Source organism: Syngnathoides biaculeatus, chromosome 7 (genome assembly GCF_019802595.1).
Source record: "Syngnathoides biaculeatus isolate LvHL_M chromosome 7, ASM1980259v1, whole genome shotgun sequence".
Classification (NCBI taxonomy): Eukaryota; Metazoa; Chordata; class Actinopteri; order Syngnathiformes; family Syngnathidae; genus Syngnathoides; species Syngnathoides biaculeatus.
The window spans coordinates 30,807,595-30,821,836 of record NC_084646.1 but is presented as its reverse complement, the minus strand read 5'-3'; the positions used below and the strand labels follow the sequence as shown (position 1 = coordinate 30,821,836).

The window sequence follows — 14,242 nt, the reverse complement described above, 5'->3', positions numbered from 1 at the left end:
AATGAGAAGGAAGAGTAGAAGAGGGAAGTGTGATGGCAATGATTAGGAGGGGGGAAGTTAGATACGAAAGATGTAAAATGGAAAGGCAGTGGGTCTTGACATATCTGTGGAGGTATGGTAGCTATTTGGAGAGGTGGCTGTGGAGTTTTTGACCAACTTCTTCAACAGAATCTTAACAGGTGAGAAGATGCCTGAAGAATGGAGGAAAAGTATGCTAGTTCCCTTTTTAAAGAACAAAACTCATGTGTATACTGTGGGAAATATAAAGGAATAAAGTTGATGATGACAATGAAGATATGGAAAAGAGTAGTGGAGGATAGACTCAAGACAAAAGTATTTGTGAGCAACAGTATATTTGCATGCCCAGAAAGAGTACCACAGATGCATCATTTGCCTTGAGGATCCTAATGGAAAAGTACAGAGAAGGTCAGAAGGAGCTATATTGTGTCTTTGTCGATCTAGAGCAGTGATTCCCAACCAGTGTACTGTGAGACCTCTTCTGGTATGCCACAGGAAATGATCAAATTTAACTTAATTGGTCATATTATTTATTTACAACAAATAATGTATCTTTTTTCCCATCATGTTATGCCAGTGGCCTATAAAGACAAAGGCACAACACATATCGGCTCTTCTATTAGACAGCAAAAAGTGTATTGTTGACTTGTGTATCCACTTTTTGTGATATTTTGTTTGTTGGTGTGCCGTCAGATTTTTCATATGTAAGATATGTGCCTTGTTTCAATAAGATTGAGTATCACTGATCTAGAGTAACAAGAGGAACCTTGGCACTGCATGCGTAAGTCTGGTGTGGCAGACAAGTACGTTAAAATAGTAGAAGACATGTTTGAGGGCAGCAGAACAGGGCTGAGGTGTGCCATAGGAGGACAGAGGAATTGGTCGGAATCGTTTTTCACTGTTAATTGGGACCAGAACCACACACCAAAAGTAAAAAAACGCGAAAAAGCGAGGGATATGTTTATGGGTACCAGAACATTTTAATTATATAAACCGTAATTAAACTTTGCATATTTGAAACAATAAGAGCTATTTAGTTCAGTCTTTAACTGTAAAATATAATATACAGTATTGTAAACGTTACAAATACAAACTATTAAACACTAACTGTATTCTATTACTGTATAGTTACCATTCATCACTCGGAGACTTCTGTCGGAGGCGCTGGCGATGTAGCTTTGAGATGGGGAGTTGTTTTTTGTGTGTATTTGGGAAGGGGGTGGGTACCAGAATGTTTAAAATATGTCAGCAGTACAGTGTTTATCCTTAGCGTACTTGAGATAAAAATTACAACAGCACAATTATATATATATATATATATATATATATATATATATATTTTTTTTTTTTTAATAGATTTTGTTGACCGCTTTAAACTACTCCCTTTGCTCAATTGACATTGGACTGGTCAATAACGAAAACCGCCAATGGGTAAAGGCACTCTGTACAAGTTTAACAAAATGTGGGACGTTAACACACTTATCTCTTACCTCTTCTAAATGAAGAAGCTTTTTACAGCTTGTACGTTTTATAAGGATATTTCGTATAAAAAGAAATTTCTCTTGTTCTTTGTTCTTGTTGCTATGTTGTTCCTTGTTCTTTGTTCTGAATGTCATACCAGTGTAGCACGAACTGCCAGAAAAAAAATCATTGTGTTTTTACACACTTGTCCATTAAAGCTGATTCTGATTTTTAAATATGAAATTAATTTATGTACAATTAATCAATATGGTGTTGTCTTTGTTTTTCCTCTGCTTCAAAATTCTCCTATACAAGGACACAACCCCGTCAACACAATTGCTCAACTCAACACCTCATACCACATTGTCATCAATGTCTTGTGCATATTCTTCCTCCACATAATGACGAGCAGCATCATTGTCGCCAGCGGAAGCCTCACCATACAGAAGCACGCTTCTGAGGGTGTGACCCTTTTGCAATTTTTCAAACCAACCATTCCTTGCTGATAAGGCCTGTAAATCCCACCTTGCAGTTCGAGGTTTGTCAGCACTTTCTTCAGCCTCTTCATCATCGTCATAAGGCCGTTTTTCTGAAATCCGCTATCCACACAGCAAAGCAGCTTTCATTCGACCAATCCTCTTATTTCACAGTCACCACACGTTTCGCTTCCTAATTAATAGTTATTGAAGCAGTTTTATGGATTTTATGTAGCGCACCGTGGATTGAGTTACGGTTTAATAGCGCGCCACAAAAGCAGAACTTCCGCATCTTTGATCATATCCCAAAGTTTTACATTTTCGCTGATCATCATCTTCCTCTTCTTGGGCACTCCGGACGAAGGTTTCGCGTCAGCGCAGTGATTTTGGTGGCATTGTGAACATGAGAGGTTATCGTGTAGACCAGGGTGTCAAACATACGGCCCGTCTGGTGGTTTGGTACGGCCCGTGGAAGAAAGCTGCATTGTATAAAAAAATATGAATTTTCTTTAAAATCTGTAGTTCTTGTATTATCCGCTAGGGGGCGCAGTGTTTTAGTACATGCAGACAACATGAAAGCAATACTGCGGCGGAACTAGGACCACCTTGACCTGGTAAAATTGAACGTCTGTACAGCGTCTATTGGCGACAATTGCATTATCTACTTTTCCGTTTGCCTCGCATCCTCATCAGCAAAATGTCTTTGTCAAAAAGGAGAAAAGTAGACACAGTGTCGGACTTTTCAAGAAAAATGGACATGTTCTTATATGTTCACGGAGGTGAATGGGAAACCCGTGTGCCTGGTGTGCCAGCAGCAAGTTTCGGTGCTTAAAGAATACAATATTCGGCGCCATTACGAAACTCAGCATGGTGAAAAATACAACAGTTTGCATGGAGAATTGAGAAAACAGAAGGTAAATGAAATGATGGCGTGTCTGAAGGAACAGCAATCTGTTTTCACCCGGAGCCGAGAAGCCAGTGATGCTGCGGTGAAAGCCAGCTACCTAATTGCGAGCCAAATAGCAATGGCTTCAAAGCCATACAGTGATGGAGTTCATCAAAAACTGCTTGCTGACGGCTGCTGAAATTGTGTGTCCTGAGAAGCGACATGCTTTCGCTAATATAAGCTTGACAAGAAATACCGTGGCAGACAGGATTTCGGAACTCTCTGCAGATTTGGACCACCAACTAAAACGCAAAGTGGGGTCATTTGTGGCATTTTCTGTTGCAATTGATGAGAGTACTGATATCACGGACGTCGCTCAACTGGCCATATTCATTCGTGGAGTTGACAAGACTTTGAATGTCACAGAGGAGTTTCTCGAGCTGGTGCCGATGATCGACACCACAACAGCTGCGGACATTTTCAGCTCCGTCGTTGGAGCGCTGGACAGAGTTGGAGCGGACTGGTCACGCGTCGTAAGCCTGGCTACTGATGGTGCGCCGTCAATGATCGGTAAAAAGGCAGGTGTTGTGACAAAGTTCAGAGATAAAGTACAAGCCACAAATGGGGGAGGTAATTTTTGGACATTTCATTGCATTTAGCATCAGGAGGCATTATGCAGCAAATCGCTAAGAATGGATCTCGTCATGGAGGTGATTGTCCGAACTGTTAATTTCATCCGAGCCAGAGGTTTCAATCATCGTCAATTTGACAGCTTTCTCAGTGACTGTAACATTATCCATGGTGTGCCTTATCACACGAACGTATGATGGTTAAGCAGAGGTGCTGTGCTAAAGCGCTTCTTTGATTTACGTGATGAAATCGGACAATTCATGGAGAAAAAAGGTAAACCTGCTACGGAATTACAGTGCCATCTGTGGCTGCAGGACCTTGCGTTTATGGTTGACATCACTGAGCACTTGAATATTCTTATCAAAATGTTGCAGGGACGCAAAAAAATCGTAACACAGTATTATGACAGCATACCTGCATACAAGTTAAAGCTCGGGTTATGGGAGACGCAGGTGGCAAGCGGTGACCCTGCTCATTTTCCCTGTTTAAAAGATATGTGCGCAGCAAGCGTTAATTCTGACGTGAAACGGTACAAAGAAGATTTCAGGGCTGTTGATGGAGTTTGAGAAAAGATTTCAGGTTTTTAGCGAACTCGAAACAGATTTTGCAGTTTTTCGCTCACCATTCACAGTCAAAGTTTCTGATTTGCCCGTTGCCATGCAACTTGAAATCATTGATTTGCAGTGTGATGTAGAATTGAAGGACAGATTTGCCTCTGTAAACTTGGACACATTTTACAAGTACCTCCTACCAGGCTATCCCGCATTGACAGCACTAGCTGCTAAAACATTGTCCATGTTTGGGACAACCCACCTTTGTGAGCAAGTTTTCTCACTAATGAACATTAATAAAACAAAGCTGCGCTCAAAGCTCACACATAAGCATTTGAATGACATTCTGAAATTGGCTGCTTCTCAGGACATGATGCCTCATATTGATGCACTTGTGCAGGATAAACGATGTCAAGTTTCAAGGGCAAATTCCAAGCAAGACGAATAATTGCTGTGAAAGTTAATCATTTGTTCAAATTGCTTTCCAGATGTTGAAAAACAGTGTTTTTAAGTTCCACAAGGCTGGTACTAAATGTTTTTGGAACATTGTTACTATTTCTGTGATCAGTTTTATGTACAACACACTTAAATATATGTTTAACTGTGTAAAAGTGTTGTTAAAATTGCACATACTTTATTTATGTTCTTATGTTATTCTCTTGTTCATAATATATTGTTCATAATGTCAAAGGAAAATTCTGTTAATAAACATTTTGATAAATTACTCATTCTTTGCACTAATTATTAGTATTAGTGACTAATACAAAGGAAAAAAGTGGGCTTATTGTTAGTTCTATGTAATTTTGCAATGAGTTTACTGGTCCGGCCCGCTTGATCTCAAATTAAGCTGTATTCGGCCCGCAGATCAAAGGGAGTTTGACACCCCTGGTGTAGACAGTCAACAGCATAGAAAATGGCGAAAAGGAAGGACAATGGAAAGGGTGGAAGGGAAGTTGATGGGTGGGGCTTCGATGATGCGCAGCCAATTAGGTCAAGAGATAAATCCTCACATGCTCTCATTGGTCGATGTCTCAATGTGGACCAATCACACGCCTTGTATCAATGCATCTTCCCGCAATACTGCATGCTGATTTGGCTGTTTTCTTCTTTTTTTTTTTTTTTTTTTTTTTTTTTGGCGTAGGGGGTGAAAAAACCCCACAAAGAACTGAAACCGTAAAAAGTGAAGTGGTAAGTAGCGAGGGAACCCTGTATGTGCATGAATGAGAGGGGTGCAGGGGAAGAGTGAGGCTTCACGGAGAAGAGATAGCGAAGGTGAATGACTTCAAATACTTGAAGTCAACAATCCAGAGCAATGGTGAGTGTGGTAAGGAAGTGAAGGGTCCAACAAGGCTGGAATAGCTGGATGAAAAGTGTCAGGTGTGATAGAAGAGTCTCTGCAAGGATGAAGGGCAAACTTTGTAAAAGTGGTGAGGCTAGCTATGGTGTACAAATTCGAGACACTGGCACTGAAGAGACAACAGGAAGCAGAGTTGGAGGTGGCGGATATGAAGATGTTGGGGTTCTCTCTAGGAGTGACCAGGTTAAATGGGATAAGAAATTAGGTCATTTAGAGGGACAGCCCAAGTTTGATGTTTTGAAGACAAAGTTAGAGAGAGCAGACTTTGATGGTTTGGACACATCCAGAGAGAGGGACAGAGTGAGTATTTTGGTTGAAGGGTGATGAGGATGGAGCTGTCGAGCAAAAGAGCGAGAGGAAGACCAAAGAGAAGGTTTATGGAAACGAAATGGTTGATGAATGTTGTAAAGGAAGACATGAGGACTGTTGGTGTTAGAGAGGAAGATGCAGGAGATAGGCTTCTATGGAAAAAGACATGCTGTGGTGACCCCTCATGGGAAAAAGAAGACTGGATGTATTCTGTAACCTAAAGTCAGCTGGGATAGGCTCTCACTGACCTAGAACCCTAGTAATGATGCATAGAAAATAGATGAACGGATATTTGCAATTTTCAGATTCTTTATTTTTGTTCAGTTTAAGTTTTCTTGTCCCTGATAATTGGGAGGAAATGACCGGACTGAAGAATCTTGTTTCCCCCCCACCATTCTAGGATATTCTAGAGCATTACAGCATAACATGCGTGATTCATGCCCGTGTACCCCAAGTGTGGAAGTCATGGTTGTCTTTCATCCATCCAATTATTAGGTTTCTCATAGTTTTCAAACTTTTACCACTTGAACACTGTACTACTACCTAAGTTGTGGTTAAGTAACTCTGACTTACTCCATCCCAAACACCAAAGTGCAGAGGTTTGGTCTTTTCAGGAAACTTTACTTGTTTTACAATTATAAAATAGTTAAATAGTTAAACTGATGATTTTCATAATGAGGAAACTGCAGTTTATTTATACTTTTTCTTTTTTCTTTGTTGCACTTCTAAATGTGTGTCACTATTTGTTTGTATATGAACAGTTGTGCACCCTCTTATTTGGGGTGTTCAAGACATTTCATTATGAAATAGCCCTTACAATGATCCATCTCACGACGTATGAACCCACATGTAGATTGATTTCATGGCATCCACAAAAGTTGAATCAAGGCAATGAACTGTTCTTGATTTGAAGACATTTCCTGTTTAATCTAAAAGGCTCTGTCACAAGAACTGCTCAGACTGTTCGACACAGCGGTTATCCGATCAGTACTGTGTACCTCCATCACAGTCACAAAAAAGGACAAACTCAGACTGCAACGGACAATCAAAACCGCTGAACGGATTGTCGGTACCACGCTACCCACTATCAAAGGGCTTACACGCAATACAAATAGGTCCAGAGCAGGCAGGATCCTTTCGGACCCTCCACATCCTGGCCACCAGCTCTTCCAGCTCCTTCCGTCGGTAAAGCGCAACAGAACAATGAAAGTCAAAAGTAGCATGCAATCGAACAGTTTTTCCCTCTGGCAATTAAGTCATTAAATTATTGATGAGTGAATCTACTATTTTTCTGCCTTGTGCCATATAAGGACACTCACTCACATCCTACTGGTCCAATCAGTATAAGTTTCTTTCTTTTGGCCTGTCCCTTTCGGGATCGCCACAGCGTGTCATCTCAGATGAATGCACATATTTGTTTGGCACAATTTTTACGCCGGATGCCCTTCCTGACGCAACCCTTCTCAGGGAGCGGAGGCCCCAGTGGGATACTAACCCACAACCCCTAGTTTACCAAACAAATGTAACACATATATATAAATATATATATATATATATATATACACACATACACACACAGTGCCTTGTGAAAGTATTGAGCCCCCTTGAACTTTTCAACCACATTTCAGGCTTCAAACATAAAGATACTGTGAAGAAAAGTATTTGAACATCCCGCTATATGGCAAGTGCTCCCAGAAATCATGGGCAGGTCTGAAATTTTCATTGTAGGTGCATGTCCACTGTGAGAGAGATAACTAAAAAGAAATCCATCTATTATCCTGAATCAGAGGCACCTGTGTGAGGTCGTTAGCGTCATTAAGACACCTGTCCACCCCATACAATCAGTAAGACTCAAACTTGTAACATGGCCAAGACCAAACAGATGTCCAAAGATGCCAGAGACAAAATTGTACAACTCCACACAGCTGGAAAGGTCTACGGAGATATTGCCAAGCAGCTTAGTGAAAAAAGGTCCACTGTTGGCGCAATCAGAAAATGGGAGAAGCTAAACATAACGGTCAATCTCAATCGGAGTAGAGCCCCATGCAAGATATCACCTCGTGGGGTCTCAATAAAGGTGAGGAATCAGCCCAGGACTACACGACAGAACTTGGTCAATGACCTGGAAAGAGCTGGGACTACGGTTTCCACGTGACTGTTGGTAATACACTAAGATGTCATGGTTTGAAATCATGCATGACATGGAAGGTTCCCCTTCTTAAATCAACACATGTCAAAGCCTGTCTTAAGTTTGCCAATGACCATTTGGATGATACAGAGGAGTCATGGGAGAAGGTTTTGTGGTCAGATGAGACCAAAATGGAATTTTTTGGTCATAATTCCACTAACCGTGTTTGGAGGAAGACGAATGATGAGTTCCATCCCAAGAACACCATCCCTACTGTGAGAGTGGTCGCATCATGCTTTGGGGGTGTTTTGCTGCACATGGGACAGGACGACTGCACGGTATTAAGGAGAGGATGACCGCGGTCATGTATTGTGAGATTTTGGGGAACAACCTCTTTCCCTCAGTCAGAGCATTGAAGGTGGGTCGTGGCTGGGTCTTTAAACATGACAATGACCCGAAGCACACAGCCAGGAAAACCTCGGAGTGGCTCCATAAGAAGCATATCAAGGGTCTGGCATGGCCTAGACTGTCTCCAGACCTAAACCCAATAGAAAATCCTTAGAGGGAGCGGAATCTCTGTGTTTCTCAGTGACGCGCCAGAAACCTGTATGATCTAGAAAATATCGGTGTGGAGGAGTGGGCCAAAATCCCTCCTGCAGTGTGTGCAAACCTGGTGAAAAACTACAGGAAACGTCTGGCCTCTATAATTAATTATATATTAATTACAATTCATCTATAAAATAGGCTACTGTACCAAATATTACCATTATTGTTTTTCAGGTGTTACTATACTATATACTTATTTGCAGCTGTATCACGCCAATAAATCATTTAAAAAAATCATAGATTGTTGTTTCTAAATTTTTCTTTTTAGATTATCTCTCTCACAGTGGACATGCACCTACGATGAAAATTTCAGTCCCCTCCATGATTTTGAAGTGGGAGAACTTGCAACATAGCAGGGCTTTCAAATACTTATTTTCTTCACTGTATAAAATTTAATTTTTTTGGGTCAAGAATCACCATCAAGTCAGACACAATCGTAAAGTTGAACAAAATTTATTTGGTATTTTATACTTTTTTAACAAATAAAAAAAGAAAAGTTGGGCGTGCAGTATTATTCGGCCCCTTTACTTTCAGTGCAGCAAACTCACTCCAGAAGTTCACTGAAGATCTTTGAATAATCCACTGTTGACTGATGACGATAAATAGAATCAACTTGTGTGTAATCAAGTCTCCGTATAAATGCACCTGCTCTGTGATAGTCTCAGGGTTCTGTTTAAAGTTCAGAGAGCATCATGAAGACCAAGGAACACACCAGGCAGGTCCGAGATACTGTTCTGGAGAAGTTTAAAGCCGCATTTGGATACAAAATGATTTTCCAAACTTTAAACATCTCAAGGAGCACTGTGCAAGCAATCATATTGAAATTGAAGGAGTAGCAGATAACTGCAAATCTACCAAGACCCAGCCATTCCTCTAAACTTTCACTTCGAACAGGGAGAATGATCAGAGATCCAGCCAAAATGCCTCCAGAACTCACTCCAGAAGTTCAATGAGGATGTCTGAATGATCCAATGCTCATGATGATGAATAGAATCCACCTGTGTGTAACCAAGACTCCTGCTCTGTGATAGTCTCAGGGTTCTGTTTAAATTGCAGAGAGCATCATGAAAACCAAGGAACACACCAGGCAGGTCCGAGATATTTTTGTGGAGAGGTTTAAACCCAGATTTGGATACAAAAAGATTTCCCAAGCTTTAAACATCTCAAGGAGCACTGTGGAAACAATCATGTTGAAAAAGAAGGAGTATCAGACCACTGCAAATCTACCAAGACCTAGCTGTCCCTCTAAACCTTTACCTGGAACAAGGAGAAACCTGATCAGAGATGGAGACAAGAGGCCCTTGATCTTTCTGGATGAATTGCAGAGATCTACAGCTGAGGTGGCAGAGTCTGTTGATAGGACAACAATCAGTCATACCTTGCACAAATCTGGCCTTTATGGTTGAGTGGCAAGAAGAAAAACATTTCTCAAAGATATCCATAAAAAGTCTCGTTTAAAGTTTGCCACAAGCCACCTGGGAGACACACCAAGCATGTGCAAGGTGCAATGATCAGATGAAACCAAAATCAAACTTTTTGGCCACAATGCAAAACGATATGTTTGGCATAAATGCAACACAGCTCATTACCCTGAACACGTCCTCCTCACTGTCAAACATGGTGGTGGCACCCTCATGGTTTGGGCCTGCTTTTCTTCAGCAGGACAGGGAAGATGGTTAAAATTGATGGGAAGATGAATGGAACCGAATACAGGACTATTCTGGAAGAAAACCTGTTGAAGTCTGCAAAAGACCTGAGACTCGGATGGAGATTTATCTTCCAACAGGACAATGACTGTTCATAAATGCTCTCCATCCAAGCTCACTGAGCTCAAGCTGTTTTGCAAGGAAGAATGGGCAAAAAATTCAGTCTCTCGATGTGCAAAACTAATAGACATACCCCAAGAGACTGGCAGCTGTAATTGCAGCGAAAGGTAACGCTACAAAGTATTAATGCAAGGGGGATGATAAATATTGCATGCCCCATTTTTTAGGTTTTTATTTGTTAAAAATGTTTAAAATAGCCAATAAATTTTGTTCCGCTCACGATTGTGTCCTACTTCTTGATTCTTGACAAAATTATTTGTTTTATATCTTTATTTTTGAAGCCTAAAATGTGGCAAAAGGTTGAAAAGTTCAAGGGGCTTTCACAAGGCACTGTATATTTCTTTCTTTTTTTTTATTTTTATTTTTGTAGACCACACAATTCCTCACTTTAAACTGCTCCCTTTGCACAATTTACAGTATTTACATTATCTATATAGATTTTACATCTTGCACGTCTACTAAGGAATAGTTCCTATAAACAGAAATGTCTCTTGTTAGTTCTTGTTGGTATGTTGTTCTTTGTTGTGTATGTTGTACCATGGCAGCACCAACTGTCGTAGAAAAATTCCTTGTCTTTTTACACACTTGGCCATTACGGCTGATTCTGATTTTGTGGGTGTGTTCCTTGGATATGATCAACAAATGTCACTTTGTTCATTTAACTTTATATCTGTGGGCATAACTGACCAAACCTATACATTTTTCAAATGTGAGTGACTGCTATACTGAAAAGAGATTCAAAGAGAAAGAGTTGCAAGGTGTGTGGTCAGTAGGAAGTAATAATTTTTTTGTTCCTGGTATTTTGGCCAATTCCTCCATGCAGATCTCCTCTTAAGCGTTGATGTTTTGGGGATGTCGCTGTGCAACACAGACTTTCAACTCTCTCCAAAGATATTCTATAGGGTTGAGATTCAGAGACTGGTTAGGCAACTGTAGGAGTTTGAAGCTACTCCTTTGTTGCTTGGCCAGTTTGTTTGGGATCATTGTCATGCTGAAAGACCCAGTCACATTTCATCTTTCATGCCCTTCCTAGTGGAAAGCTTTCACTCAAAGTGTTACGATACATGACCCCAGTCATTCTTTCCTTTACACTGCGTCCTGGTTCCTTTGCTGAAAAACAACCCCAAAGCATTTTTTGACTCACATGATTGACAGTAGGTGTGGTGTTCTTTGGATGCAACTCAATGTTCTTTCTCCTCTAAACACAAGTTGAGTTTTTACCAAAAGCATCTATTTTGGTTTCATCTGACCCTGCAGGATTTGAATACCAGCCGATCTCGGGCGTTATTGATGGTAGTCTTTGTTGCTTTGGTCCCAGCGCTTTGCAGGTATTTCGCTAGGTCCCCATTTGTGGTTCTGGGATATTTGCTCACCATTCATGTGATCATTTTGTCTCTAGGTGCAACAATCAACCATTTCCCTCCTGCCTGAAATCTGCAACAAACATCACCGTCCACAAAAAGACAGCCATAGACAGTCTGAATGATTACAGGCCTCTTGCACTCACGCCTGTGATCATGAAGTGCTTTGAGTCTAGTTGCACGTCACATAAAGGGCTCACTCCCTCCCTCACTCGACCCCGCCAGTTTGCCTACCAAGGATGCCACCAAGGAAACTATGTGGAGGATGCTTCTCATGGACTTTAGCTCAGCCTTTAATACCATCATCCCAGGTATTTTGGTTGACAAACTCTCCCTCCTTGGACCATCTTCTTCCATCTGCTGCTGGATTAAAGACTTTCTTACAAACTGTCCACAGTCTGTCAGACTTGGCCTGCATCTCTCTTCCTCAATCACAATCTGCACTGGATCTCCTCAAGGTTGTGTACTGAGTCCTCTCTTATACACTATGTATACATATGACTGCATACCAGCCCATCTCAACATCTTCGTCATCAAGTGTGCTGGTGATACTACCGTGATCAGGCTCATGAATGAATCATGGATGAGTCTGCCTACAGAGATGAGATTACAAATCTGTCAAAGTGGTGTTCAGCAAACAACCTCACACTAAACATGACAAAAACAAAGGAATTCACCCTGGACGTCCGGAAGTGTGGCGTGGACCTGGTCCAACTCTTCAAAAATGGGGAGTGTGTGGAGATGATCCACTCCTTCGAATTTCTGGGAGTGTACATCACAGATAAACTCACCTGGACTGTAAATGCCAAGGTAAAAAAAAAAGGCCCAGCAGCGACTTCGCTTCCTCACATACTGCATCACAGTGTGGTTTGCTGGATGTACAACAGCTGACAGGAAAACTCTGCAAAGAGTTATCAGCAGTGCCCAGATCACTGGCTGCTCTCTGCTCTCCTAAGAGCACAGTTGCAGCTCTTGTTATCACAGCAGAGCTACTAACATGGTCAAGGACTCTTCCCATCCTGGTCACCACCTGTTTAACCTGCTGCCCTCTGACAGGTGTTACAGGTCCCACAAAACACAGACAAGGAGATTCAAAAACAGCGTTTTCCCTAGAGCTATCAACACCATGAATTAAAGACCACAAAACATCAACAGTACTTTAATCTAAAATTATGCAACTGCACCTCTTGGTTTGCTTTTCTTCGTTCTCTGAGCAACAGGGGACTACAAATGGGTAATAATTCTACCAATGACTGGACATGTGGAATTGAGAATGAATGTGCACTCTTTATGTACCTATTTATGTATTTTAAAACTTCAATTAGCTGTTTGTAAATATTTTTATCTGTTACTTTACCTCATATTTAAGATGTTCTAATGTATTGGTTCAAGCACCTTGTGGAGAAGGATTCATTATCTCACTGTATGCAGAGTCATACATGACAATAAAGGTCATTGATTTTTGTTTGAAGATGCGAGACCTTGCATGGAGCCCCAGATCGAGGGAGATTATCACTGGTCTTGTACGTCTTCCATTTTCTAATAATTCCTCCCACAATTTATTTCCTCACACCAAGGTGCTTACATGTTGTAGATTCAGTCATCCCATCCTGGTGCAGGTCTACAATGTCCTTTGACTGCTCTTTAGTCTTGGCCATTATGGAGTTTGGAGTGTGACTTTGAGGTTGTGGACAGATGTCTTTTGTCCTGATAACAGCTTCAAACAGGTGCCATTAATGCAGGTAATGAGTGGAGGACAGAGGGGGCTCTTAAAAGAAGTTGTGTCTTTGAGAGCCTCAAAATATTGGTGACCAAATACTTATCCACCATAATTTGCTATTAAAGTCTTTAAAAAGGCAGCACGGTGGCTTAGCTGGTAGAGTGAAGGCCTCACAGTTCTGAGGTCCCGGGTTCAATCACAGACCCACCTTTGTGGAGTTTGCATATTCTCCCCGTGCCTGCGTGGGTTTCGTCCGGGCACTGCGGTTTCCTCCCACATTCCAAAAACATGCAACATGAATTGGACTCTCTAAATTGCCCCGAGGTGTGATTGTGAGTGCGGCTGTTTGTCTCAATGTGCCCTGCGTTTGGCTGGCAACCAGTTCAGGGTGTACCCCGCCTCCTGCCCGTTGACAGCTGGGATAGGCTCCAGCACTTCCCGCGACCCTCGTGAGGATAAGCGGTGAAGAAAATGGATGAATGGATGGAAGTCTTTAAAAATCGGACTGATTTTATTTTAAATTTTTTGTCATTTTGTCTCTCTTGGGAGAGATATACCTATGAAACTTACAGGACTCTCCCATATTGGGAGAACATGGAAAATTGATGGTTGACTCAATACTTTTTTTGCCCCACTGTATATTTTTTTAAATTGTCCCACTGGTCAGCACAGCCATGTCGAGGCATACAAAACATTGGGGGTGGAAAGAAATTTGTGTCTCAACTACTGTCTTCTCTGTCAATTCACTGTCATTGTACTAGAGCGGCTCCAACTACCAGAAACAAATTCCTTGAGTATTTTTGACAAAGTTTGGCAAAATAAAGATGATTCTGATAAGGTATGGACATCAAAGTTGTGAATACTTCTTCACATCTGTTGCCACATTGGGCAAAACCAATGTCAATGCAAGTAT

The 14,242-nt window shown here is 41.3% G+C and overlaps 1 protein-coding gene across 2 annotated transcripts in view; it reads left to right on the top strand.

Annotated features, from left to right (window-relative positions):
- Window positions 1-14,242, top strand: part of tbc1d7 (TBC1 domain family, member 7) — a 64,145-nt gene that overhangs the window by 47,450 nt on the left and 2,453 nt on the right. The window lies entirely within an intron of this gene.